The following is a 26,589-nucleotide window of genomic DNA, read 5'->3' on the forward strand; positions in this document are numbered from 1 at the left end:
AATCGAGGCTCGTGGGCCCCGGTGAGAGGCATAAGAGATGCCTACGGTGGTGTGCGGCCCGCAGAGGAGAGACTGCTAAAAAAGAAGGTCCTTGAGTTGCTGTTCACTCGTCTTATCTCCCATCGAGTTTTAAGGGCAGAGGATCTGCGAGAGGTTGCTTGGGTAACACAGGCCATCAGGCGGCCAACACCCATTGGACTCAAAGGGCTTCAGCCCCCCCCCCCACCCCCGTCGCGTGTGGCAGCCCGGGATGAGACAGCCTCGCTGCGCACACACAGCCGCACCCGAGCACTTCACAGGTCTTTAAAAGACCATTTGCATGTTAATGAGGCCTCGCTGTTTCACCCCTTCTAAGAGGCCCTGCAGCGCCACTCTGCCTATTGCTTAAAGATTCAGGCCCCCCCCCTCCCCCGAAATCAGCTCCACTCTGCCTATAGCTTAAAGATTCAAGCCCCCCCCTCCCCCCCGCCGCCGATATTTAGCTCTAGTTGCGCCTCTGCTTGCGAGGCACTGGTTTTGCGGATGCTTCTTTACCCAGTGAATGCGGCCCCCGAGGAATAACAACAGGCGGAATTGCAGTTGATTGCCAACTGTCTGTTGTTTTACACGAGGGCCGCATGGAAAGGGCTGGCGGGCCGCAACTGGCCCGCGGGCCGTACTTTGAGTACCGCTGTTCTAGAAGATTTTGAAAATTTGGAGATAATTGGAGAAGATGATGAAAGCTTAAACGCAGAACCAATTGATGAAGAGGTGAGACCAACCTCAAAGTAAAGAAAAGAAATCTTATTCCATTTAAAAATGGCTGACAATAGAGCCTCTGGAAAACCGAATTCAATAAAGAAATGTTGTAGAATATGTATAGGTAGAATATTTTTAATACTCATAATATGGTTAGTATTAGCTGTGGTTATTCCTTATTTTATAGTTACAAATGTACAAAATAGCACTAATACACATGGAAAGGTAGATACCATCAAAGGAGACAAAATAGAATTAGAAGCACCAGATGTGTTAGATTTATATCACACAGTTAATAAAAATGTTAGAGATTTGAATGTTTTTACCAATTTGTTAGTACAATATGTAGAAACTATGGAGGTTAGTGATTGTTATGTATGTATGAAATTACCCGAATCTGTAGCAGAAGGGGTAACATACATCATTTTCCATTGACATATGGTATTTCGTGGAGCGTTTTAGCTAGTTTATTTTATAGAACAGGAAAATTGCAGTATTATTATTCTAATGTAGATGTGATTTTTTCTGAGATTCCTATGCGAAAAACCACGAACCCTGTCCTTAGTACAAGAGACTCACAATTTATGGGTGAATATTTTCTAACAATGAAAGCAATAGATATAGCAGAAGCACACAAGAAAAATTTAGCTTGTAAATTGCATGAAGAAGAGAAAATATTTTTGAATTTATTTGAGGGAATGAGACAGGATTTTCAGAAGAGAGCTGCTGAACCTAAACCTCAGATACCGAAATGGGCTGAGGAGGAAGAGCATTATGCAAATGGCAAGACTCATGCTGCAATGTCTTTGGATCTTGAAAAGAAGGGAGCATTCTGTTTTCAGAGGTTAAGGAATGAATATAACCATATGTTTATTGGTTCCAGTGAATGTGACCCAATTTCTTAGTAATTGGGAGATGGGGACTAAAAGGAGGGACGGATCCAGTATTTCCTGGAATCTATTATGCATGTGGTAATAAGACCTACTTTAGGCTACCTGACCACTGGAATGGTAGTTTCTATTTTGGAATAGTATTCCCTAAATGTTATCATGTAAAAAGAATCACTGGAAGCAATGAGGACAATAATGAACTAACACGGGTAAAGAGAGATAGTTTTTCAGAAATAGTAGGTGATATTTTTGGTGCATTGATACCTTCAGTGGGAGTTCTTCTAAAGTAACGAAAAATTTGTCAGTTGTCTACAGTAGTTGATCTGTTATCTACGGACACTGCTGGAGGATTCTTGATGATTAACACTGAATTAGTTGCGGTCAGATCTATGGTTATGCAAAATCGACTTGCTCTTGACATACTATTGGCAAAAGAGGGTGGAGTCTGTAAGTTATTGAAAGCGCAACATTGTTGCACGTATATTCCAGACAAAAGCGTTGAAATTGGGAAATACATAAAAAATATTACGAAATTAGAAGAAGAGTTGAAACCACTGGAAGTTGAAAATGTTGGGACGAAATTAACAAATAGCATTTCTGGTTTAGATAGTTGGGTTTCTAATATAGGTATTGGTATTCTAGGCAGTGGTTCCCAAACTTTTGACTCCTGAGGACTCCTATTGAGCCACTACTGGGTGCCGAGGACCCCCAAACAATTTGTATGATTTAAATTTCAAACATTAAAACAGTAGTTTGAAAAAAGTAAACACACACTTGTGCACACCAAACAAATACTCAAATCAGTAAAGATTTTAATATTTTATATAGAAAGAATTAGCAAAATCGAAAACTTTTAATGGGATGGTTAGTGCTGCATCTCGGCGACTAACTTTTCAATATTTGGTTCTATTTCGCAGTATGAGGCTCCTGCCTGGGCCAGACTGGAAACCCAAAGCAGCCCTGGCAAATGTTGTCAGACCAGTCCTGGTACTAAGTGCAGTGAGTGAGCCGGGACACTGCAAAGCAAACTTTGGGGGGCTCTCCCACCAAGAAAATTTGGGGAAAAGTTGTCAATTCTGAAACACATTTGTCATTATATATTGAAATGTATTTGCTTTTAAAGTATAGTAAATTATGACCTTACTATGCACCAATACAACAATCTTTTTGGGGGTCTTCTATGAATCCCTCACTATCACTCTTCAACAGTGCCTCTCTTCTCTCAATAGCCCCTCTGTCACCTGTATTTCATTTGTTTTATAGCATCTCATACAAGTGTGGGGTGTCAGAGCAATTTACATCACACACACACAGAGACAATGAATCATAAGTGTGTAAATCAGTGTATAGAAAATGTTATGTTATATAAGTCAAAGGGGACTTCAAGGTGTAGGATTCACATGTCATCCATACTAAGGAGCATTTTTTAAGAGTGCTTGGTCTAGAGAAGCACAAAATCTTGATTCAGAATGTAACATAGCGGTTAGCTTTCACTTTAATTCTAACAGTTTAATTCTACCCAAACAAACCTTTTTGGCAATATTAGGATTATGAAAGACTGGGGAAAAAAGATAGCATACTAACTTGTACCATGCAGTTTGCATGCAGCTGTTTGATGGCAGGTCATAGCTTAAGGTGCTAGATTATGATTGTAACTCATAAACTGTACAATAACAAAAACATCTCTGTGACAAAAGCAGTAACCCACTGAGCTATGCACATAAACTACTGTTTTTTTTAAAAATGCATGGTACACGTTCTTTGCAGTAGGCATATTAACCCTCTGTACTACCTTAGATGAGTCAAACCTGCTACTGAACAAAACACACATCCCTCTAAAGCAGGTACATTAATCACTGGATGTTATCTTGACACTTTTATTGTTGCCCGAAAACGACAGATTATGCAAGGAACTTTGAAGTGCTTTTAAAACTGCTGCTTGCGGACCCCCTGGGAATGTGTCACAGACACCTGGGGGTCAGCAGACCACAGTTTGAGAAACACTGTTCTAGGCCATATATTACTGCCCATAATGGGAATAACACTCTTAGTATTACCTTTAATGTTCTGGCATAAATGCTGCAAAGGGAGTAAGAAATATGAAATGAATGAAAGAAGTAAGAAAAGAAAATTAGAGGAAATACAACTGGAAGAATTAAAAGGAGATTTTTACAAGAGAATGAGGGGATTACAGTGTAAGAAGGAAAAATAAAAGAATGAAAGGGTTGAAGAAGAAATTGAGATGTGCTAAAGTTGGCATCTGGTTTAGTTGAAATTATTGATGGCATTAAATGCCATCAGAGAGGGGATTGATGGAGCAAGGTTTCGTAATGAAAGAGACTTGCTCGGACGCAATCCTCTCAAATCCTCTCAAATAAACACCATAATCAATTAGTTATGTAAATGCTAATATTGAATTACATATATTATATTGTATATTGTATTATATTGTATCTAGTGGAAGCTTACCTATGTGTTTTACTAACAAGTAACCCGAGTATCTTAATATGACCGCCAAAAACGCGTGAATTTCATTGCGCATGCGTCTACTGCACCTACGTAGTATGACGTATTCTGTCGTTTAGTGGGAAAACTTTGCAGCTAGCCGATAGCTTTAAATATGGCCACTTGAAACTCACACATTTAGGCATATGCTACTGCTTGGACTAAATCTCGTAAGTTCTACTAAACACTAATGCAAAAGATTTAAATAAGTAAATGGGGATAGAGTAGAGAAGTGGTATACAGTGAAATCTTTTATTGTCACAATCTAACGTGTCTTTTACTGACTTTATTATTAGTTCATGTTTGGGCCTCAGAGGGTGACTGAAATCCCTATTCCATCTGACCAGTGCGCACGCGCATAAAGTCTGGCCGGAAACCCATGAAGAAACTTGAATCACAGCCAAGGCCACATTGACCGAAGATGCCTGGGAACATGAACCCCTGAACTAGACGAATGCAACAATTTTAAATAAATTGCATAAACTCGAAACGATCATAATGAGAAATGCGGTGGAAATAAAGCTATTGGAAAGTAAATTAAGGGGCGGGAACATAGAACAATAGTTCACAGTAAAAATATTACTTTTTATATGGTGTGATGAACTCACCTCTTGCCCTGACCAATTGGAATAAGGGAATACACAAACTTGGATACATTGGGGGTGGTACATGAAGAAAGAATAATATAAAAAAGGTAACTTAGTTAGATAGTTTGTCAGACTTGTCAGATCCGTCATTCCGACTCGTCACCGACCCAACGTGTATGCTGCTACCCTGACTGAAACGCTGTCTCAGATCCTGCTGCTGCCAGAGAAACTGCTCGAGAAACTGAGCTACTGATCACTAATCTAATCATCTAGAGGGAATTGCAGAAGAGGGACACCCGAGGAGAGAAGTATCAGAGAGGGATGCTACGCTGGCATTGCACTTAGAAGAGGTCGCCTTTGCAGATCCAAATCTGTCCAATCCTCCGTCTGCATCTTGTCCTGGCAGATTCTATCTGGCTTATCTTCAAAGAGTTGGGTTCATCTATCACCTTAGATAAATATAAATCTGAAAAGACTGTCATTGTACCTGCTCTCTCTTTCCCTTTTTCAGGTACAGTCTTCATTGATCTTTATTTTGATTATGTTTTTGTTTGACTTAATTTTCCCTCCTGAATTAATGTGTTTAATCTGTGATTGATTTTGACTCACAAAATTATTAATTTAGATAAAGGTTTTCCAAACTTTCTGAGGTTGTGGTTATTTCAAGTATAAGATAAATGTCATTTTTCTACCTTAAACTATGTCAGACCCTGATTCATCGAGAAAGGAGTTATTAAGAAGATAAAAGTTGGTAAGATTTGGTAAAGGTAAAGTTAAATTGCAGGTAAACTCAAATATTGATATCAGCGGGTTTTTGCCAGCTCATTTCTGTGCATGAATTGGGCCCAGGTGAGTATTAGGCATGTGTGTGTTTAACCTGAGCTGGTAACCCGCACGCTATCACCGGTGCCGGGCCGTCCGTAAATACATCCACAACGGCCTTTTGGCCCCAAGGTGAGGAGCCGGAGATGGACTGCTCCCAGCAGAGACCCCCATTGCGCCCGCTGCCTGCTTCTCCTTTCCAGCGCTACCTCCACAAGCGGTTGTGGCTCGTAGGGGGCACAATTTACTGAGGCAGCTGGGCCTCAGCGGCGGCATGTCCTCTACTTCCCTGCGGATGTCCAGTGATCCACCTTGGCACAGCCGGTGAGTCTTCCTTGAAGTGCAGGCCTACTCCCTCTTGGCCTCTGCCCCGCCATGCCGAATCAGCCTACACACTGATTATAACTATTTACCAGCGCGAGGGTGAGCCAGAGAGACTCCCGGAAGCTTGAGGGGTCTAGGAGCCTCTGTAACCTCCCTGCTGTAGTGCCCCATTCATGTAGTGGGAGTTATCGGACTATCCTAACGGTTTGGCAGGATGCATGGACTGTTGTAACACCCCAACTGATGAGGCATTTAATGGACGGTGGGCTACGGTGGTGGTGGCTACATCCTGGGAACGGGAGTGGGGGTGCCTCATCTGCCTGTACCCTTCGAGCGCTGCTCTGCTGCCGGTGATCACTGGTCCGCTGTGCGCCTACCCACTCTACACCACTGAGTGACAGGTCTCTGGCTGCTGCGCAGTCCCGCCTCTGTTACATATCACCTGTGGGTACCTGGATTGTCTACTGTGACGCTGTGCCCCCCACCCCCCTTTGGTGATTGGATGTGCTGATTTCGTGGGCCGTGCTGAGGGACTGTCTCAGGTGGATGTTCATGAATCTTTGTGTGTTGTGGGCTGCCACGTGGACCACCGACTGGCTGATTAGTGCCGGTCCTGTTCTCCAGCCGGAGCTGGATCATCCCTCCACTACACAGCACGAGAGTGGTCTCAGTAACCTGGCACATTACCAGTTGGAGCAGCGAGCTCACCTTTTGCTCCCCTTTGGTATCGCTTTGTTCGTCCTAAGTTGCCAGGGTATGCCCAGACGTAGGTCCCTTGCTCACTTTGCCACTGGATTCAAGATAGCCTGGCTGATGAGGGTTATGAACCCGAAACTGGTCCCAGGATGCTTGTTTCAGGTCCAGGGAAGACATGGCTTGGCAGTTCGGGCTGGGCTGTTCCCAGGAGGCACAGGGTCAGACTGATTTGTATATGGCCATGTCTGAACTGGGGTGGTGGAGTGAGCTAAAGAATGATGATGGATTAAACCCAGATCAGTTGACTGGGGGTGAGTGTTTGATTTGCTCAAACACTACGTAGAATCATTCCCTTTGGTACCCCTTTGCATGAGCACAGTCCCATTGCCACTTAACTCAATTATTACACCGGGCACTTCTCCTACAGTCTACCCCAGGGTGGCCCTTCCTAGTGTAATACTGCGCCACACTCATTGGGATGGGGCGAGCAAAGGGACGTACCCACCGTGGAGACACCATACCAGGAAGATGCTGAGGAAGCCTTGAGATCCTCGATAAGTTGTGTCCCTCCGACGGCCTTATCCCCTCCCCCTGATCAATTGGACCAAATCCTTCTTGAAATCAGGGAATCGCTTCAATCTCTCGAGCAACAACTTGCTACACTCACTACTGGCCTTAGCCTCCTGCGTGCTAACCATCATAAGCTCTCTGACACGGTCAAACATCATGCATGGACATTGCTAGACCTTGTACCACAGGATAAGGACCATGCCGCCAGGTGTCCCAAATGCAACAGCAATTGACTACACTGCAAGATAGAGTTGAGGACGCAGAGGGGTGAGCCAGACGCAATAACATCCTCATTATTGGGCTGCCGGAATGCTCGGAGGGCCCCAACGCGACCCAGTTTGTCGAAGATTGGCTGAGAGAACATATTGCCCCGAATGGCCTCTCTTCCTACTTCTGTGTGGAGCATGCACATCGGATCCCTACGGGCAGGCCCACTGCTGGTAAACCGCCCAGACCACTTATAGCTCGTATACTTAACTATAGGGATCGTGATCATCTATTACAAAAAGCCTGTGAAAACGCTCCCATACAATATGAAAATGCCCGGATTTCTCTATACCCAGACTATACGGTGCTGGTGCAGCAGCATAGATACTCATACCAACCACTCAAACGGAAACTTCAGGCCCTCAGTATGCCCTGCTATTTCCGGCATGCCTGAAAATTACTTACAATCAGAAATCTTGCTTCTTTGGCGACCTGGAAACAGCAAACGCTTGGCTTGAGGCCACTGTACCTTCCCAGGCTCTGGACAATATTGAGCAACACTCACGACATTTGGTGAAACAAAGAACAGAACTGGGCTTCGCCGCAGTAGGCTGCCGCGAACTTTGTCCACAAAAAAACCAACACCGGAGCAGGTACTGCTGGAATGAGATTCGGCGCTGGTGGTGGCTGCCTCCCTCCATGCGTGACTGGACTTAGGTCACATCCCCGAACCCTTCTGATGACAACCTGCTGCCGTCGGACTCTGAGAGCAATGATATCCTGTTCCCCTCTATTACCCCGCAGATTGTAAAAGACCATTATGGCTGACGTTGCAGCTCAGCCCTGTGGCTCTCCCACAATTAAGGCCTTATTCTGTCAGGATGAAGGGAAGTAGGACATTATTACTGTTTCTATACTCTATGGGTTTTTTTCTCCCCAGGTTTCCGCTCTGTTTAATTTACTACAGGGTCCCGCCATGAGTGTAGCTCTGTCTGCAATTGCTTGCGTAGGCTCTGCGTGGGTGCCACCCCCCCTTGCAGCTATTGCAATGTATAACCGTTTGGATTTAGCACTTCCTAGCATTTGTTTGGACCAACGTAGTTTGACAGTTGGCCCTAGTATTGGGTGTTCTGGTTTATGGAGGGATTGTTGGTTCCTGGTTCGCTTGCTATATTGTACGGTATTCTGCTTATACCCCTAGGGTATACCTTTGTTTTTGGTTTGACGCGACATGACAAGGTTAGGTAAATACAAAATACTGACATGGAAAGTGCAGGGCATAGGGTCTGTTCACAAACAGCACAGAATCTATGCCCAGTTAAATAGGCGAAAAGCCCAAATAGCTCTTCTGCAGGAAACACATTTAACTAATTTGGAAGTTGATAAAATGCATAAAAAATGGAGAGGACAAATCTTTAACACCTCTTACTCTGCCTTCGCAAGAGAGTCCCTTATTTGGTTTCGAAACGGGGTACCCTTTGTGTTTATGGAACAAAGAATAGATACAGCTGGGAGTTATTTACTCTTACTAGGCAAACTGAACGGTGTCCCAATAGTCCTTTGCAGTGTGTATGCTGCCAATTATGAGCAAAATACTTTTCTCACTTACCTAAACAGAACATTGATGGATTGGGCGGGATACCCCTGGGTCTTTGGCGGAGACTTTAACTCTGTTTTAGATGTCCACTTAGATCGCTCTCATCTCCCGGTAAGAGGTGCTGTAACCACTAAAAATTTGGAATTTCTTCATACTTGGGCCACGGGTGGGATGCTTCAAGATATATGGCGTATACTACATCCAAAAGTCGGGAATACTCATTCTACTCCCCTTCGCACCGATTGCATACCAGGATTGACAGAATGTTTAGTTCCATGTCCTTGCGACCTCAAATTGTTGACTCTACATATCTTGGGAAAACATTGTCTGACCACAACCCACTTGAAATACTGCTCGAATGGGGAAGGGTCCCTACTCAGGTCCCTAACCTGGCGGCTATGGCCACAAACCCTCGAGGACCAGGTTTTTCAAAACACATCAAGCATAGCCATTACTAATTACTTCGCAGAAAATGGCTAATCTGCATCCTCTCAATTAATTGAGTGGGATGCATTTAAAACAGTAATTAGTGGTACGGCTATAGGGGCCACCGTGGGTGCTCGTCAGGAAATAAACAAGAACCTAGCTTCGGTGGAAGACTTTCTCAATAACCTAGAGACTGCAGCTATAACTCATCCATCTCAACAGGCGCAGCTACAAGAAGCCAGGATTAAACATGCAGAACTATTTCGACAACTCCGCCTTATAACGCATACACGAAATAAAGAAGCGGATAAAGCAGGGACACTTGGGATGCCTTCTACGTGATGTCCCCTCCCCTGGCCCAATAACAGAAATTTCCCTCTCGGATGACTCTGTCGTCTCCACTCAAGCAGATATCAACCTGGCGTTCTGCACATATTACAGTAACCTATATAGCGCTCCAGTCGCGGCATCTCCTGAATATATAGCCGCCTTTTTGGATGACCTTACATGCCCTAAATTGACAACATCTGCCCAATCAGAATTGGGAGCCCCTTTTACTCAATCTGACATTAAAGAAGCCATCAAGAACCTTCCCAGAAATAAAACTCCTGGTTTGGATGGTTTACCTGCAGAATTTTATTTGGCATATGCTGTGCAACTCACCCCACACTTAGAAACTCTCTACAAGATAGCAATGGAGCAGCACGCTCTTCCCTTGACAACCATGCAAGCTCTAGTTACTTCGCTCCCCAAACCAAACAGAGATCCACGTGACATGTCCGGTTACCGCCCCCTTTCATTATTATCCACCGAGTATAAAATACTCTGTAAGATTTTGGCCAAGCGCCTCCTTCCCTACCTCCCCAAACGTATCCACATCGACCAATGTGGCTTTATACCAGGCCGCAATACCTCTCTATATATCAGACGTCTCCATTATATAATGGAAACTGCAGCGGCCCTCTCACACACGACTGGATGCATGTCGTGGGATATGTGACAGGCGTTTGATACGCTCGATTGGACATACATGCTAACTTCTATGGAGAGGTTTGGTATTCTCAGAGGTTACTTGAAGTGGGTTGAGCTATTATACCCTGTCCCCACAGCTCGAGCCAGGACTGCCTCTCACATCTCTTCTGCTTACTCTATAGCCAGGGGAACACGACAAGGATGCCCCTTGTCACCGTTGCTGTTTGCGTTAGCGCTAGAGCCCTTACTCATTAAAATCCGCAAGGAGGCTGTAGATTTGGGGACTGTACTTAACAACACCACACATTTAGTGTCCGCATATGCAGATGACATAATATTATGCTTCAATGACCTCACTACATGCCTGGAACCTGCCCCATCTATATTTACATACTTTGAGCGGATATCTGGCTTGGCCATTAATACCAATAAATCACATGCTTTTTATATGCGACATGGAGTTGCCCCAGACCCACTGCCTTTCGAAACCTTAGTATTAGCAACCGCTTCAGACACCTTCAAGTATCTAGGGATACAAATTTATAGAACCTCCCAAGACCTTATAGACGGTAATCTGCTGAAGGCCATTAGATCACTCCGGATGCAGGTTTCTTTTTGGACATCATTACCTCTATCGGTGATGGGCAGAGTAGCCATCTCCAAAATGGTGATGCTTTCTCGTCTCCTATATTTTTTTACCAATCTGCCGATTATCATCCCTGCCCATATTTTCCGTACACTTGATACGTTTCTATCAGAACTTTTTTGGGGTAAAGGACGTAGGAGAGTGAGTCTTGCCAAGTTACAGCTGCGACCTGCGGTTGGAGGACTCGTAGCACCGGATTTTTGAGCCTATTGCATGGACAGTCAGCTAAAGTGGCTATACGTACTGGCTAGCGGGACGATATCTACGGGAAATTGATTATACACCTCAACTTATTGACCGGGTTGCTCTCCACACTTTACTCTTGCCCCTTATCATGATCCCGCCCACAACCCCCACTTTGCTCAAGACCACCTTAATGTACTGGAGGAAGACACTTCGCTGCACCAAAAGGGCCCCCCTATACTCTCCTAACATCCCCTTGCTTGGGATACCAACTACTATTGGACTAACCTCGAAAAGAGCTGTATCCCCGTGGACGCAGGAAGGGATGTCAACAATTGGAGCACTGTTCATTGAGGGAACATTGGCAGATCATGAGAATTTTATTCGTACCCAGGGGAACCCCCGACCATTTTTCTCCTATACGCAACCATTTCACATTACATCAAACTCCATGGGTCCCCGGACAGGATTGAACCCTCTAAGCATGAACTAATGAATACAATGCATCTAATGGGAGAGGGACGCCAGCTCACTCGCTGGCTGTACAGAGGTATTCGGTCACATTCAGTGATACTATTGAGCCTGTTAAGTGGTCTCTTCAACTGGGACAGGAAATGAAAGACAAAGAATGGGCATCTGTTTTAGAATTCTCTAAGAAAGTGTCCCGTAACGCTAAATTCAAATACATACAATACATGATATTACATAGGGCATACCTCACAACAAATCGTATTAATCGCATATTTCCTGACGCACAGCTTGCTTGTCCTAGGTGTCATAAGGTGGACGTGGACCTACGTCACATGTTATGGGAGTGCCCCCACTTGCACGTATACTGGCAAACAATCAGTTACAGAGTGCAGGAAGTCACTGGCACGGCCGTTTGGTCAACAGCAGAGAGTTGCCTGCTGGGCCTCCATGCACGCCCCAAGAGAGAGAAAGTCCAGTACAGATTTGCCGATCTGGCCATGCTTATAGCAAAACGAGCCATCACCATGCACTGGAAATCTGCTTCTCCCCCCACACCACTGTCATGGCAGACTGAAACGATCCGTTGGTGCACTGCAAGAAGAGTTTTGAGGGCTGCGTAAGGTTCCTATCTCTATGGAATAAGATCAAATGCTCCAAACATTTATAGCAATAGAAATACTAACTCCTCCAATGTCACAGATCGGGCCCATCTCACCCCCATCTTCTGCACCCCCACCAATTGTGTTGACTGCTACACAGTAATGCCGTCTTACTTCACGTCCTTAATTGCCTAGGGGTCTAATACCACATATGCTCTATATTTGTTTGTCTTTTTGCTGAATGCATACAATCTTTTGCTGTGTTACGCAATAAATTAGTGGACCAGTGAACCGGTGGGGAGGGGGGTAGTTATACGTTCTGTGTTAGTATAGTAAAGTGTAGCTCATTAGATCAACACGAGTTTGTCACTACTCGAATATTTCTTTATATCAGAGATCCGATAATTACCGTGCTGCTGCTCCTTAGACTTAATGTCACTGTATTGACCTGAGGTCTTGTATAACTATATGTATGCAATCATTTGCACTTTGTAGCTAATAAGTGTAGTCATGACTATTACCTAGCAATAATTCTTTGTCAAAAGGAGCGATTATATCTCATATATGTTACGATAATTCAAAAACTTAATAAAATGATGTTTAAACAAAAAAAATACAGTAACAATAACAGATTCCAAGATCAAATATATATGTTTCCAGACAAAAAGAGGCCCCTCCTATTTTACTCAACTCGTATAACAGTGAATATAAATCTTCGTAAGTGGACTTGTGGGCTTTCCAGCTCTGCTGACTGTGCAGCCCTACTAAGTTGAGATGGCGTCTATCTGCTTTACACAGGAGTCTGTGGGTGGGTCTTTCGACTGGATGGACTTCCTGGAGCTCCAGAGACTAAGCATCGGGCACCTGGAAGGCCCCAGTGCTGAGAAGATGAAGATGCATCTGACAGACCTATCAGCCTGGGCCCCACTGGAGCAGATTGGATGACTGTTTTGTGGCTTCATGGTTACTGCCTGGGCCTGCACCAGCTACCTTGTGATCTTCTGTCACCAGGAGTGCCAGGGCCTACGACACAACTAGTCGCTGTCCCGGGCAGGAGACATGGTTTACATTTTGCTGCCTGCCCCCGTACCACCATCCACATTGCCCCACTGGCGGGGTCCATAGCAACACCACAACCATACAACAATAGTCAGTGAGCTTGCAGCGGTCCCAGGCAGCCTCAGAGTGGGTGGAGTTATCCCCTTCTTCTGGCCAAGGGCCCTTTACATAAACTATTAGGTCCCCTGGGGAGCGTGCCAAAGTCAGGGTGACAGTCTCCTCTATCTGCATCTTGGTACACCTGGACAGGCACCAGCGATGGGGAAAGTGAAACCGAACAAAGACAGCTTCCCTTCAATACTCATAAAGCCAGTAAAATGCACCCCATCGATCATGGGCAGCCTCACAGAATGTCCATGAGGTGGTTGAGGATCCAGACATTAAGACACTGTTGCTTACTATGCAGAAAACCGTCACTCTATTGATACTAAGCTTGACGCCCTCATGACCACAGTGGGCAAAATGACCAGCACTATAAATAATCATGAAAAACCTATAACCGCCACAGAGACCAGAATATCACTTCTAGAGAATTATGCCACTGATAGCAATGAAAGGCTCTTTGACATTGCTGAGGTCCTTTAACTTATAAAATAAAAAATTGAAGATCTGGAACCCAGATCGTGGCGCAACAATTTGCATACAGTGGACTCCCCTGAATCTACTGACATGACCCCATGGCTGAATATATGAAACCCTCAAAAAGACGCAATTTGGTGCGAACTGTTACTCTCCTCTCTTTGCTGTAGAATGGGCCACCACTCCCTTGGACCCAGCCTCCCCCCGGGGCAGGGCCAGGCCCCATCATAGCTCATCTCTTGACTACCGAGATCACGACGCAGTTCTGTGAATGGCCCGCGAGAAGTACTCACTGATAGATGGCAACTCAACCATTTAAATATTTCCTGATTTCTCTCTGGCAGTGCAGGGGCATGCAGGAATACTTACCACTCAAACGGAAAATTCACCAGATGGACATACAAATATAACATGGTAGAGCAGCTGAAAATTAGCCACAGATGACGACCCTATATTTTCTCTTCTCCTAAGGATGCATCGCCCTTCATCAAGAAACTAATGACAGATACTGATGGCAAACTTTCCTGTCCCTCTGAGGACCAGAAGCAGGCTATGAGCAACGTGGAATAGACTGCCGGTCGGGATCCCCCCTTATGACTAACTGGACCACCGGGATAGATGCCCGCCAGAGCTCTACCTGCTCGAAAAACTAACCTGTCCTACATCGGACTCACTGATATTGGACCATACTGTCCAGGACTGGTACATTATAAATTCTAGTCTACCTGCACTGAACTATGTTCTACTCTTACATGATGTAATGCCAGCTAACACTGCCCCGTCGGGTAGTGTTGATGGTTGGCGCATTGGCCTCCCCTGCTATGGTAATCAACTGAACTTCAACCATCTGGACCTTCCACCTAAGTATACTGCATATTCAGTATCAACTGTAAGCTGTTTCAGAAAGTGTTTAACTTTCTGATTATGGGTACATTCACTGCCATGGTATGGTGGCTCATGTGGGTAAGAAGAATGGGTTTTACACAAAGGTGTACCATTGAAATGCAAACTGTACATTGCTGTTTTTACCCAGACACTGAGGGGCGGGGCGAACCAATTGCCTTGCTCCAAAACAAACAACGCGGTTGACGACATCTCACTCTCCGAGACAAGGATGACTCAGGTCCTGAGGTACTCACAGACTGGTTTATCTGGAATGTGCATGGACTGAACAATCTCTATAAGGCCCATCTAGTGCTCTCCTGTAGGAAATTAGGATCTGCTACTTAAGGTTACCCTCACTTTTTCCAAGATGGAATACTGTTTTTGACTAGTCGACTGGGATCCTGCTAATCTGGACCCCAGTCTATCTGCTTTCTCGTTAAACTGTTATGCTATGTACTTTGGTACAGTACAGATTAGATACTGGGGTACCCTTGTGATTCCCTAGTATATGGTACCCATGTACCCAGGGCAATGGTACCCAAGAGGCCTCCCATGGGCGGAAGCATGTATTATGCCAACCATGAGAGGCCATGCAAAATGGAACCTACAGGCCTGCCATTATAGCCTGTGTAAGTTGGTGTAGGCACCACTTATTTAAGATATAGGTGTACTATATCTAAGGGTCACTGCACTTAAAACCAATAAGTCACCCCTCTAGCAGGCCTTTACAATCCTGAGAGCAGGGTGCTTGGTTCTAAGTGAGAGTGTGCCACTGTATGAGCAGGACACTCCTGCAGCCTACGGTGTCCATTCTCCCAGGTTGTCAGTGAGGAGCCATTTACGACATATAGAGTGGCATTATGAGACCGCGTAATGACCAACTTTAAAACGGCTGACACTAACCCTATCATGTTTGGTATCAAACATGTTGGAATCATCCCCCCACACGGGTGTTGGAGGTATGATTCCACCACTCTGAAGCGAGCTTCATGGCGTCCCTGGTTTTCCCAGTACCAGCCTTCTAGTCCCGGACAGCCCAAAATGGTTGCTGCCGAACAGAGACACATTTCTTACATCCTGCTGATGAGCCAAGCTCGAGCAGGGGAAGGCAGAACATCAGGCCTCCTATCACAGGAAGGTGTGACCACCTCCCAGACAGGATTTTGTGTATTAGGGCTGGGTGTGTGCGCTTGCCAGCGACCAAAGGTCTGCATGAGGGGCACAGTTGGTGTCCCTGGGCATAGTCCAGTTCAAACCAGTCCTGGGAGCCATTGGCTCCCGCTCTGGTGCAAATCTGAACAAAGGATATGGAAGTAACTGCCTCACTGTCCTGACCCTCCCCTGGGAGGTTCCCCTGAATCTTGTCAACCCTCTTCCATGGGTACATAAGGGATTACCTAACTGTAAGACCCTAGATTCAACGTGGACAAGATTCTGAACCAGAAACCACTGAACTTCAACCGTCTGGACAGTCTGAACTTCGCTGGACTTTGTTGGGCACGACTTCATCTCCCTCTAAGTCTTAAGCATCGTTTGTGCCTGTGCACCATACAGGATCCGGGCAGGACCTGTGTAGCATCAAGGACTGCCAAAGATGTCTCCCTTGGAGTGAAGGAGTCACTCCCCTGCATTAGCAGGCACTACATCACTGCTGTCTGGTCTACTGATCCTGAGCTCCTACAGACTCCAAACGTGTCTGTAACACGGGAGATGGGTTTCTATGTCCCATGAAGCCTGAACTGCAATATCACCAAGTTTGAGGTCAGAATCCCTTGTTGGGGCTGCAATACTCAACCCCCTGTGCACTGCATACATTTTCATGTGCATATGCTTGTTTGCAATTCCTGAATAAGTGAATTGGGTGCTGTGTAGCCCCAATTTCTGTCACCATTTTCTACCAAGAACTCCAGCCTCCTCACACCGAGTGCTCCGTGGGCTGTTGTTTCGTAAAATCGCTCGAGGTCCTCCTCTCGCGACTCCTGTGCCTACGGCCTTTGAGTCACTTATGGGTCATCTTTGCTTTTTCTTGGGATCCTGTGGTTGCTCCAGGCCTGCCCTGACTCCCCTTGGTTTGGTGAGTCTCCTGAGCCTTGCTGGTTCGATATGTCAACCTTCTTGACCTTCTACATGGGTTGCCGTTGCCAAGGCTTGTTGGTGCTCCTAACAGACACCGACCCCTCAGCACTTGACATCCTTAATGGGATAGCTCGTATGCAGCTCCAGGTTATCCCCGTCATCTCCTGGTCCCTGTGGCTGAAGAGTCAAGAACTCCATCAACACACCTGAAGCACCGGACATTGGTGGGCATTCGTCTTCCGAGCCCCTCATTGATGTGATATGTCATGTCAAATATATTACTACTGCTGCTTGACAGTCTAAATATAGTGACTTCCTTTCACTGTATGATTTATGTGTATCCAGCCAAGACAAATTGCATATTCCACTGCTTACTGCTTATTTGACACAATGATATGTCTGTTTACTACTCGACCTGTAATCACTGTGTACTTTATTTGATGCCACATTGTTAATGAGCATTAAATGAATATAAAGTTTTAAAAGAACGTAGGCCCTGTATCATTTTAATGTTAAACGTGTCCTTACAGTGAAAAGGCCCCAAAAGCTATTTTCACTGTAGCAAGCTGGCTGTTCCGTTGGAAAACACTGGAATGCAGTATTGAATTTAATAATGTTATTTCCGCCTAAGAAACACCTCCTAATTTCATTTGTGTTGGCCTTCATCTGCAGCCCTCTGAGAGCTTAACCATGAGCGAGGTGTGAAACTACTCCCAGAGTAGGATACAAAGGCTCCCGTATGGGGGCATGTTCCTGTTCATCTCGCAGGATGACCATTTGCGCAGTGACCACGAACTTAATTAACTTAAAAGGGGCCTCCCCTGTCACAGGCAGGCAGAGTTTCCGCATCTTGGATTTAGGTGGAGAGGGGCACTGTGGGATGGTTTGTTGTAAGGCACACAGGTAATCATGAGAGTGGGTAGGGTTACCCTGGGAATATATACTCAATTGGTTAGGGGGGTCCTGTGTCACTGCAACCCACAAGGTTGTCCCAGGTATAAAAGTGTCATCCCTAGTACCTCCCTCAGAACACTACTAGACCTGTAGAAGATCAGAAAAGGACTGAAGCTGCTGCTTGAGATCCTAAAAGAGCCCTGAATGAGTGGACTTATTCTCCCTTTGTACATACTCAGGGCACAAAAGTGGGCTCCAATGGTCACAGGCCGACCTACCTTTCAAGCTACAGAGACTCAACAAGCCTTCCCTCAACTGCCCAGCTGACCAGTTCTAACTGGACCTTCCTTGGACCACGCTGGTGTCTTCTGCTCAAGTGACTCTTGACCCCCCACCCCCTCCAATGCTGCTCCTGGGTCTTGGAGCCCTGGGGTCTGTAAAAGTGTACTCCTCCTAACATCTCAAGCATCGCAGGACTTAAACACATTATGGCTCCAAAGACCTTTAGACGACCAGGACAAACCTGCCAACCCGATCCAGTCAAGGTGCGTTACAGCTAGGTTGAACATTCAAGTTTCCCCGACTATGAGCTTTTCCTCAGCAGCAAATCTGATTCAGTGGGACTTTGAGGAGAAGGTACCTGGTGTTGTAGAGGCCTCTTCAGCTATAGTCTGCAGCCTTGTCCCTGTGGAGGAATAAGAGTTCCAAAAAAAGTGACCTAGCCTGAACGTAGAAATCCTCATCAGGCAAAAGCAAGGAAACCTTCTCTAGGATTTATTTCACTCTAACCTTTCCTGCTAAAAGTGAACAGCTTCATCTGGACCTCCTCCAATGCCTGTCCGGCCTTGTTGAGCCCTCCTCGGCCACAGCCACCTTAGGGCGAACAAAGCAAAACCAAAGGGGATGATGGACGGATTGTTCGGGCTGGACTGTTCCCATGAGGCACAGGGTCAGACTGATTTGCATATGGCCATGTCTGAACTGGGGTGGCGGAGTGAGCTAAAGATGGATTAAACCCAGATCAGTTGACTGGGGGTGAGTGCTTGCAATGTTTAACACTCTACCATCATCCCCTTTGGTTTTGCTTTGTACAATCCTTCAACACAGCTGCCGGATTGCGTACTCTGTCACTCACTCAGATATGCACTCACGGGCCTATTTATGAGGCCATTTTGCTTTGGTCTTGCAAAACACAACGTGGTGCAAGAGTGACGCAAACCTTAGGAAAGATTTTTGAAGCCACGCAATGCCACTTTGCGTAACTCTGAGTGGCTCCAAAAATGTGGAGTAACGCAACACACTGCAAATCGATGTGTTGCGTTACTCTGCCCTGAGAAGGCACTCCATGGACATTGCATGGGTTGTTCCAGGCGACTAATGGTTTTTGATGCATTCCCAGATTTACAAGAACTTGTAAACCTGTGAATGTGCCAAAGTCTTACATCTTCCCGGGGGAAGTGTAACGAGGAGAAATATCTATTTTTTTGCAATTCTTTTTCAACTCATATCTTCCCTTTTTTATGTGTGCGGCATTCGGCAGCACAGATAGAAAGAGGATTATTTCCTACCAGGATTGTTTTTGTGCTGGAAGGTGCTTCTTCCTGCACAAAAACAATCCTGCATGCAACACAGGCACCCTTGCACTATGGTGCAAGTGTGCCTGCGGTGACGGTAGGTATCCAAAAGGTTGCCAGTGCAGGGGAAATTAGAGGACTCTTCTGTATTGCCTTAAATACAGTGCATTCCTGCCCCTTCAGCAGCAACATGACGTGTTGTGCTGCACTCCATGACTTCTCCATAAATAGACCCCTCAGAGGTTATCAGGGTTGGCTGCTGTGGACTCCACAGATGACCATGATGAGCTCGAGGATGGCCCTAAGGTTGGAGTGTGTGCTGTTACTGATAGGCGGGGGCAGTGAGATGAGTGGACAGAGAGACAATTTCAAGGGGGTCTCTTAATGGCGAATATGGTCAGGTGTTTGAAAGATGATACATCTCAGGAGAAGTTAGTGAATGGAGGAGTGAAACATTATGGATTGGTTACGGATAAACTCTCCGAGAGTGATCTAGATTGGTGGTCCCTATCTCTTTCCACACAAAGATTGTGGAGTTAGCTCAATGGAGGCATTCTGTAGGGGTCAAAATGAAGGGTAGGATTCAGTCCTACTTCTGGTGTCTCAGAGCTGACCTGGAGGTGGAACGGGCTGCGAGAGAGTGTTTCGAGTGCTGCAACAGTGACAAGGTGCTAAAACTCAGGGCCTCATAATGGGGATTTGACGTAGGGCAGCGCAGCAGGTCACCGTGCACTACATCAAAGTGAAAGGGAAGCAATTCACTGTATTTCTCTATTAAGGGCATTCCTGTCATTCCTTCAATGCTGGCGCTGTTTCTACAGCATAACGCCAACAAAAGGCACCCATGAACCAGTGGCGGCTGCTAGGGAACAGTGGTGGTGCAGCAGCAGGGCTGGGGTTTTGAAAAAAAGAAAAGACTGCTTACCTGCCAGACGCCACCTCTCCTCCATTCCTGGCATTCAGCAGTACCCAGGCTCCAAGACTCTCCTAAGCCAATCACGACACAGCTATCACCAGCATGACTGCAGCACCATGACTGGTCTGAGCAGCCTGTTTTGCTGCTTAGATAGTTCCTGGGACTATTCTCCACCCGGCTGTGCAACAGAGCCAGGTGGAGAAATGCGGAGTGTGCATGCCTGTTTGGCCGGCTCCAGGCGGCCGGCCAAACCGGCATGCGAACTTATGGTGAACCGACCACTTCTCTTCCCTCTGACGACAGCCAAGCCCTGCCCTAACCTGGCTCCATACTCAAAATAAAATTACAATAATGCTGTGTTATTATCATTTTATTTTTTTCCATTTGCACTGCAGTGGAACGGCCCCTGGTTGCACCATGATGCAAGGGTGCCTGAATTGTCGGCAAGATTGTTTTTCAAAAAAAATCCTGAGAGGTATTTCCTCTTTCTATGTGTGCTGCATGCAGCACACATAGAAAGAGGAAGAAATTAGGAAAAATAAAGATATTTCCCCTCCTTATGCCTCACTTCGGGAAACGTAAGCTTTTGGGGCATTCCCAGCTTTGCATAGTCTTGTAAATCTGGGGAAGCGTCAGAATCCATGGGTGTTGCGTATGAACACCCACTGTAACACCCATAGAACTCCACCCGAGCCACCTGGTACAGGGACATGTATGGGGGTACCAGGAGTATCCCCCCAGTGCACCCACACACCCACACATTGGGGGCCCGCAATGGCCCCCCGGAGACATTCTCCGCATGCCTTTCCATGGCGGTTCCACCGCTGCAGAAAGGCTGGCTACCGCCGGCATCATAATCATGCTGGCGGAACCTGACCCTGCACCGGCCCCACTTTAGCTGTCCGGGATGAAAATCTCCACACCGTGGTCGTCACCGCCATGCTAATGGGACCAGCCGTTTTCTGGGTTGTGATCGCGGACGGATGACCGCCGGCGGCAGTGGCGGTGCATCCATTAGGGCGCTGGGGCATTGCCCCACAAGCTGCCCGCAGCTCCCTCAGCATCTCTGAAATTAAGTAAACTGACTCAGTTTACTTAAGTTCAGAGACGCCAAGGGAGAACTGGCAAGTCAGTCAGCATGACGTTGGACCGCACACCCCCTTCAGAGTCTGAAGGGGGTGGCGGTCCGGCATCATGCTGACTGACATGTCAGACCAGGAGCAAATGCAAAATGAACTATTGATGGACAGAATGCAGAACAATGTCATACATTCACCCCAGTACAGAGATCTGGGCCTAAATCCATCGTGGGCAGGGGCAGGCAGCAGCACAAGTGCGCATGACTGGTGAAGGTCGGAGAATTTTTACGACCAGCCCAGTCATGCGCAATAGTGTCTGGCTAGCGTGGCAGCTGCGCATTAGGAGAGTGAGGGTTGATCAATGCTGAAACCCTCGGTCTCCTAATTGGCAGGCGGGCAGCGACTGTCCCTGCTAATACAATCCTGGCGCTGCTGGAGCAGCGTCAGGATTGGCTGAGAAGGGCTGCTGTTCCTGTTCAGAAGTGGAACGTTGGCGAGGGGAACCGGCCCAGGAGCAGAGGTGGCGCGGTCCGGACTCGGTCAGGTAAGTTTAGTTTTCTTTTAAACTCCCCTGCGCGACTCACCCCCTCCCCCGCGAGTATTGTGAGCTGCGACTGGCCGCCGGCCATCCGACCGCCATCCTAATAGACCCCTAAGTGTCTTTGCATGATCGCATGGATGTAATTTTTGTAGTTTGCGTCATCGGAGCATCACAAACCGTAACGGTCCGGCGCCGCAGGGGGCTCATTATGCCCCCAAGAGCCCCTTTCATTTGTGGGCAGCCTTAGACCAATCATCAGCGCCCCCATATCAGGGCATAATGACCCTCTGACTCTTAAGTGATGTGATTCTTCTCTCAAGGAGACACAATAGGTCTTGTATCTGTTCCGGATGCACCGGTAGCGGGGGCCGCTCTTCTCTTTCAAAACGGAATTCCCACTGAAATCACAATGCACTTTAGTGCACTGCGAACGGTGACTTTGCCCAGGTGTTTTCATTAACATGGTCCGGGAACAATAACATGATGATATTAGATTCCAAACAAAACTGCAGCTTCTTAAGACCACGTTGACAATTGAGTCTGCCTGCTTGTTTTCTGTGTCATTAAGAGGTATAAAATGCGCACCAATCCTTATCAATGTGTCTCATTAGGGCACATCATAAAGTAATCAGTGTAATTAAGCAAAATACAATTCTATGTAAAAATATAAAAGACGCAGTAACTGTTGAAGAAGAAAATGGTTGTTTCAAAAGTGCACCTTCCCTGACCGGGAACCGAACCCGGGGCACCGGGGAGCGTGGCAGCACTGGGAGCGGCAGCGGTGGCGGCCTGAGGCTTCACCGGGTCTAATGACGTCACTGATACAGCAGGTGCAGGGTTCTTACTCTCTGTGAATTCTGCCTCAGGGTGCCGTTTCTTAACGTTTGCTTTCAAGCTACGGATGCTTGTATGGACAATCCAAACAGAGAAGTATCACACAACAGTAAACATCCGTCTATTCGTCAGACTGCGCAGTGAGGACAACAAAGACAGACTCATCAGAAGAGAGCAGTTCTGGGGCACCTGGGAACATTCGAAGGAGCGGAAACAGTGTGATTGACAGGAAGAGGACAGTTTACTTTCACTCACAGAACAGGATTCTGTCAAGAGAGATGGACACACTGCCCTTGAGCTCTGTTACTTGTAATTCCAAACACAAGGGAGAGAGGAGAAGGGCGAGTCACCCTCCCCTGAAGACATCAAAGAATCACAAAGTAGGGTTCGGTGGTTGTTGGAGCACATTACGGATACACGCATCACATACAAGGCTTTACACAAACGTGTGTCTGTTCCAGTCAGTGTTCCAGGAGCCGGTCGGGTGCTCTGCGGCCTTTCAGCAATCTTCAAGCGACCCGTCATTCCCCAACAGGCCCCATCACCCCAGCAGGCCCCATCACCCTAGCAGGCCTCATTCACCCCAGCAGGCCTCATTCACCCCAGCAGGCCCCCATCAACCCAGCAGGCCCCCATCAACCCAGCAGGCCCCATTCACCCCAGCAGGCCTCATTCACTCATTCACTCCAGCACGCCTCATTCACTCCAGCAGGTCTCATTCACCCTGGCAGACCTCCAGCTGTGCAGCATTCAGTTCTGTTCATTCCGTTCGAGATCTATTAGGGTAAAAGCCCTCTTATCTGTGCATCATTCAACACACACCATTGACTGAGTCCTAGTCAGCATGAGTGTTCATAAGAATCGACAGTACTGCGCAAAACTCCATCTGGGTTTCCGTAGTGTAGTGGTTATCACGTTCGCCTAACACGCGAAAGGTCCCCGGTTCGAGACCGGGCGGAAACACATGATTTCTTTTTCACACGAGCTCTCACTATAGCTTATTCTTTTATTATTCTCCCGCGCTGTAGGACTCCTCGGATAACATCGCCACATTTCAAACCGTTTGCATTTCCAGTGTGCGCATTTATACATCCAGCTATTTCAAGGACAGACTGACATCGGACTCCTGTCCCTTTACAGCCAGACAGCAGGACAGCTGCTTGCATCCATCACTGCGCATGCTGCAGGCACTGACACAGGCAAACACCAATGTTTACACAAACACAGGCACGAAATGTCCAGACTGAACACAGAATCCTAAAGCACAAGAGAGCACAAGAGAGGGGCCTCAGGGAGACTGAGGCACCAGGAGTGAGTTAAGAGAGTGAGAGAGTCAGGCAGTGGGAGTGTGTTAAGAGAGAGTGAGAGACTCAAGCACTGGGAGTGAGTTAAGAAAGTGTGAGACTCAGGCACTGGGAGTGAGTTAAGAGAGAGTGAGAGAGTGAAAGACTCAGGCGTTGGGAGTGAGTTAACAGAGTGTGGTAGAATGAGAGACTCAGGCACCATGAGTGAGTTAAGAGAGTGTGAGAGACTCAGGCACTGGGAGTGAATTAAGAGAGTGTAAGAGACTCAGGCAGCAGGAGTGAGTAAGAGAGTGCCTGCGAGAGTGAGATACACAGGCACTGATAGTGAATTAAGAGAGAGAGAGAGAGTGAGAGACTGAGTTAAGAGAGTGTGACAGAGTGAGAGACACAGGACACAGACACAGGAGAGACAATAATAAAAAGCAGCACGTGACCTGATGGCACAGACCTTGCATCGTCCTAGAGGGATCAACAATTAACATACAGACATGTTTCACTTTACAAAAAATAATCACCCTGGGTACATCACAATAAGTTAATGCACGTGAATCTTCTCAGATAGGATGCCAGCCAACAGCTGTGCGACACATGTGGATTGTCTGACTTTTACTCCTGCGCACATCAGCACTGGGCGCTCATTGGTTTCGCTGTTACTGGCAGATGATCAACTTCTGTGTTATCACCGCCCCTGGGTTGACGCCAGAGACCCCTCATCGAGGGCTCTTTGAATCTCCTTGGATTGCACCATCACCCCTTCCAGGCGGACCTCAGAGATTCGTTTTCTCAGGAGACCGCAGACTTCCTTGAGTTGTGTTGTTACCATTTCACGATGGACCCCGTGGACCATTATTCAGGGCTCTGTGGATCTTCTGGGATTGCATCTTCTCCACATCTGGGTGGGCGCCAGAGACCATGCACTGAGGTCCTTTTCAATCTCCTTGGATTGCACTGTCACCACTTCCAGGCTACCCGCATAGACCCATATCTGAGCAGACATCCTTGGCTGCTGCCTACACCATTTCACTGTGGACCACGCGGGTCATTATTGAGGAATCTGTCGATGCTGTTTGGTTGCAGCTTCACCACATCGGGGGGGGCCCTTCAGACCATGCACTGAGGTCCCCCAGACTTTCCTTGACTTGCTTCGATCAGGAGTAGCACAGTTGGAGAAAAAGAAAGTTTTGCAATGCTACTCAGAGTGATTGACAGTGGTTTACACTATCTGTAAGCATCCCTCCATCACCTTTTGTTTCTTTCCTTGTATTGCATTGACCAGCTCTGATTTGACCTGAGCTCTTCTCATTGGGATGCGCCCTCACCACGAATGGGTTTACCCTGTGGACCCTTTACTGAGTGTCTTTCCTTCTCCTTTGGTTGTACCTTCACCACATCTGTGGGGACCCCTTAAACCCACTCTCTTGTGTGCTGTATGAGTTTCCTTAAGTAAAACCTTCACCACTTCTGGGCTAAACTCATACATCCTTTCCTGTCGTCTCTGTCAGTCTCCTTGGCTGGTGGCTTCACCACTTTGGGTGGACCCCTTAGACTCACCTACTTGAGGTCTCTATGGATCTCCTTGGGTTAACCCTTCGTCACTTCTTGCTTGGCTCCACACATCATTACTGAGGTTTCTTTTCAGTCTCCCAGGGTTGTGTCTTCACCACCTTTGGGTAGACACATAGTCAACTTTACTGGTGAGCGCCTACCCAACAGCCAACGTGGGCCACAAATACACATTCTCGAATTTTGATAAACAAATCAAATTACCAGTAACAATAACAGATTCCAAGATCAAATATATATGCTTCCAGACAAAAAGAGGGCCCTTCCATTTTACTCAACTTGTATAACAGTGAATATAAATCTTCGTAAGTGCCATTGTGGTCCCCTGCTGACTGGGCAGCCCTCGAGAGTTGAGACGGCCCCTATCTGCTTTACACAGGAGTCTGTGGGTGGGTCATGCGGCGGGATAGACTTCCTGGAGCTCCAAGGACTAAGGGCCCGATCTACGACCAGCAATTTTGCGACTTACAATTTGCGTCGCAATTACGACTCGCTCGATGTACAACAGTGTGTTTAACACTGTTTGTGGTTCCCAATGGGGTTGCAAATCGCGAGGCTCATGAATATTAACAAGCCTCTCGCAATTTGCAAGCCCATTAGGAATGGCAGACCCTCTCAGGGATGGTGGCCTGCTTGGCTCAGCAGACCACCATATTTGGGACTGCTGTTCAATAAAGCAGTTTTTTTTTAATGCAGCCCGTTTTCCTAAAAGGAAAACGGGAGGCATTAAAAATAAAAATGAAACGTTTTCGTTTCATTTTTTAAGTGCAGGTAGTGGTCCCTGGGACCACTGCCTGCCCTTAAAAAGATTTTCAGAGCCTGTCACAAAGGGGAAGGGGTCCCCTGGGGATCCCTCCCTATTTACGACTCCATTACCACCCTCTTGATGAGGGTGGTAATTTGCGAGTGTGTTACGACAGCAATTGCAGTCGCAACACATTTGTACATGGGTTAGAGATTTGCTATTTGGAAGTCAACGCCCCTTCCAAATAGCGAGTCTCTAAACACTTTTTGCGAGTCGCAAATCATTTGCGACGCACAAAATTGTGTTA

General features: G+C 46.7%; 1 long non-coding RNA gene and 1 other non-coding gene across 2 annotated transcripts in view; one reads left to right on the plus strand and one right to left on the minus strand.

Moving 5' to 3' along the window:
* Window positions 1-26,589, minus strand: part of LOC146847570 (uncharacterized) — a 337,022-nt gene that overhangs the window by 213,157 nt on the left and 97,276 nt on the right. The window lies entirely within an intron of this gene.
* Window positions 23,561-23,633, plus strand: TRNAV-AAC (transfer RNA valine (anticodon AAC)). Its single transcript has one exon. It is a non-coding gene; the product is annotated as a tRNA-Val (tRNA).

This window comes from Triturus cristatus, chromosome 4_1 (genome assembly GCF_964204655.1).
Source record: "Triturus cristatus chromosome 4_1, aTriCri1.1, whole genome shotgun sequence".
NCBI classification, from domain to species: Eukaryota; Metazoa; Chordata; class Amphibia; order Caudata; family Salamandridae; genus Triturus; species Triturus cristatus.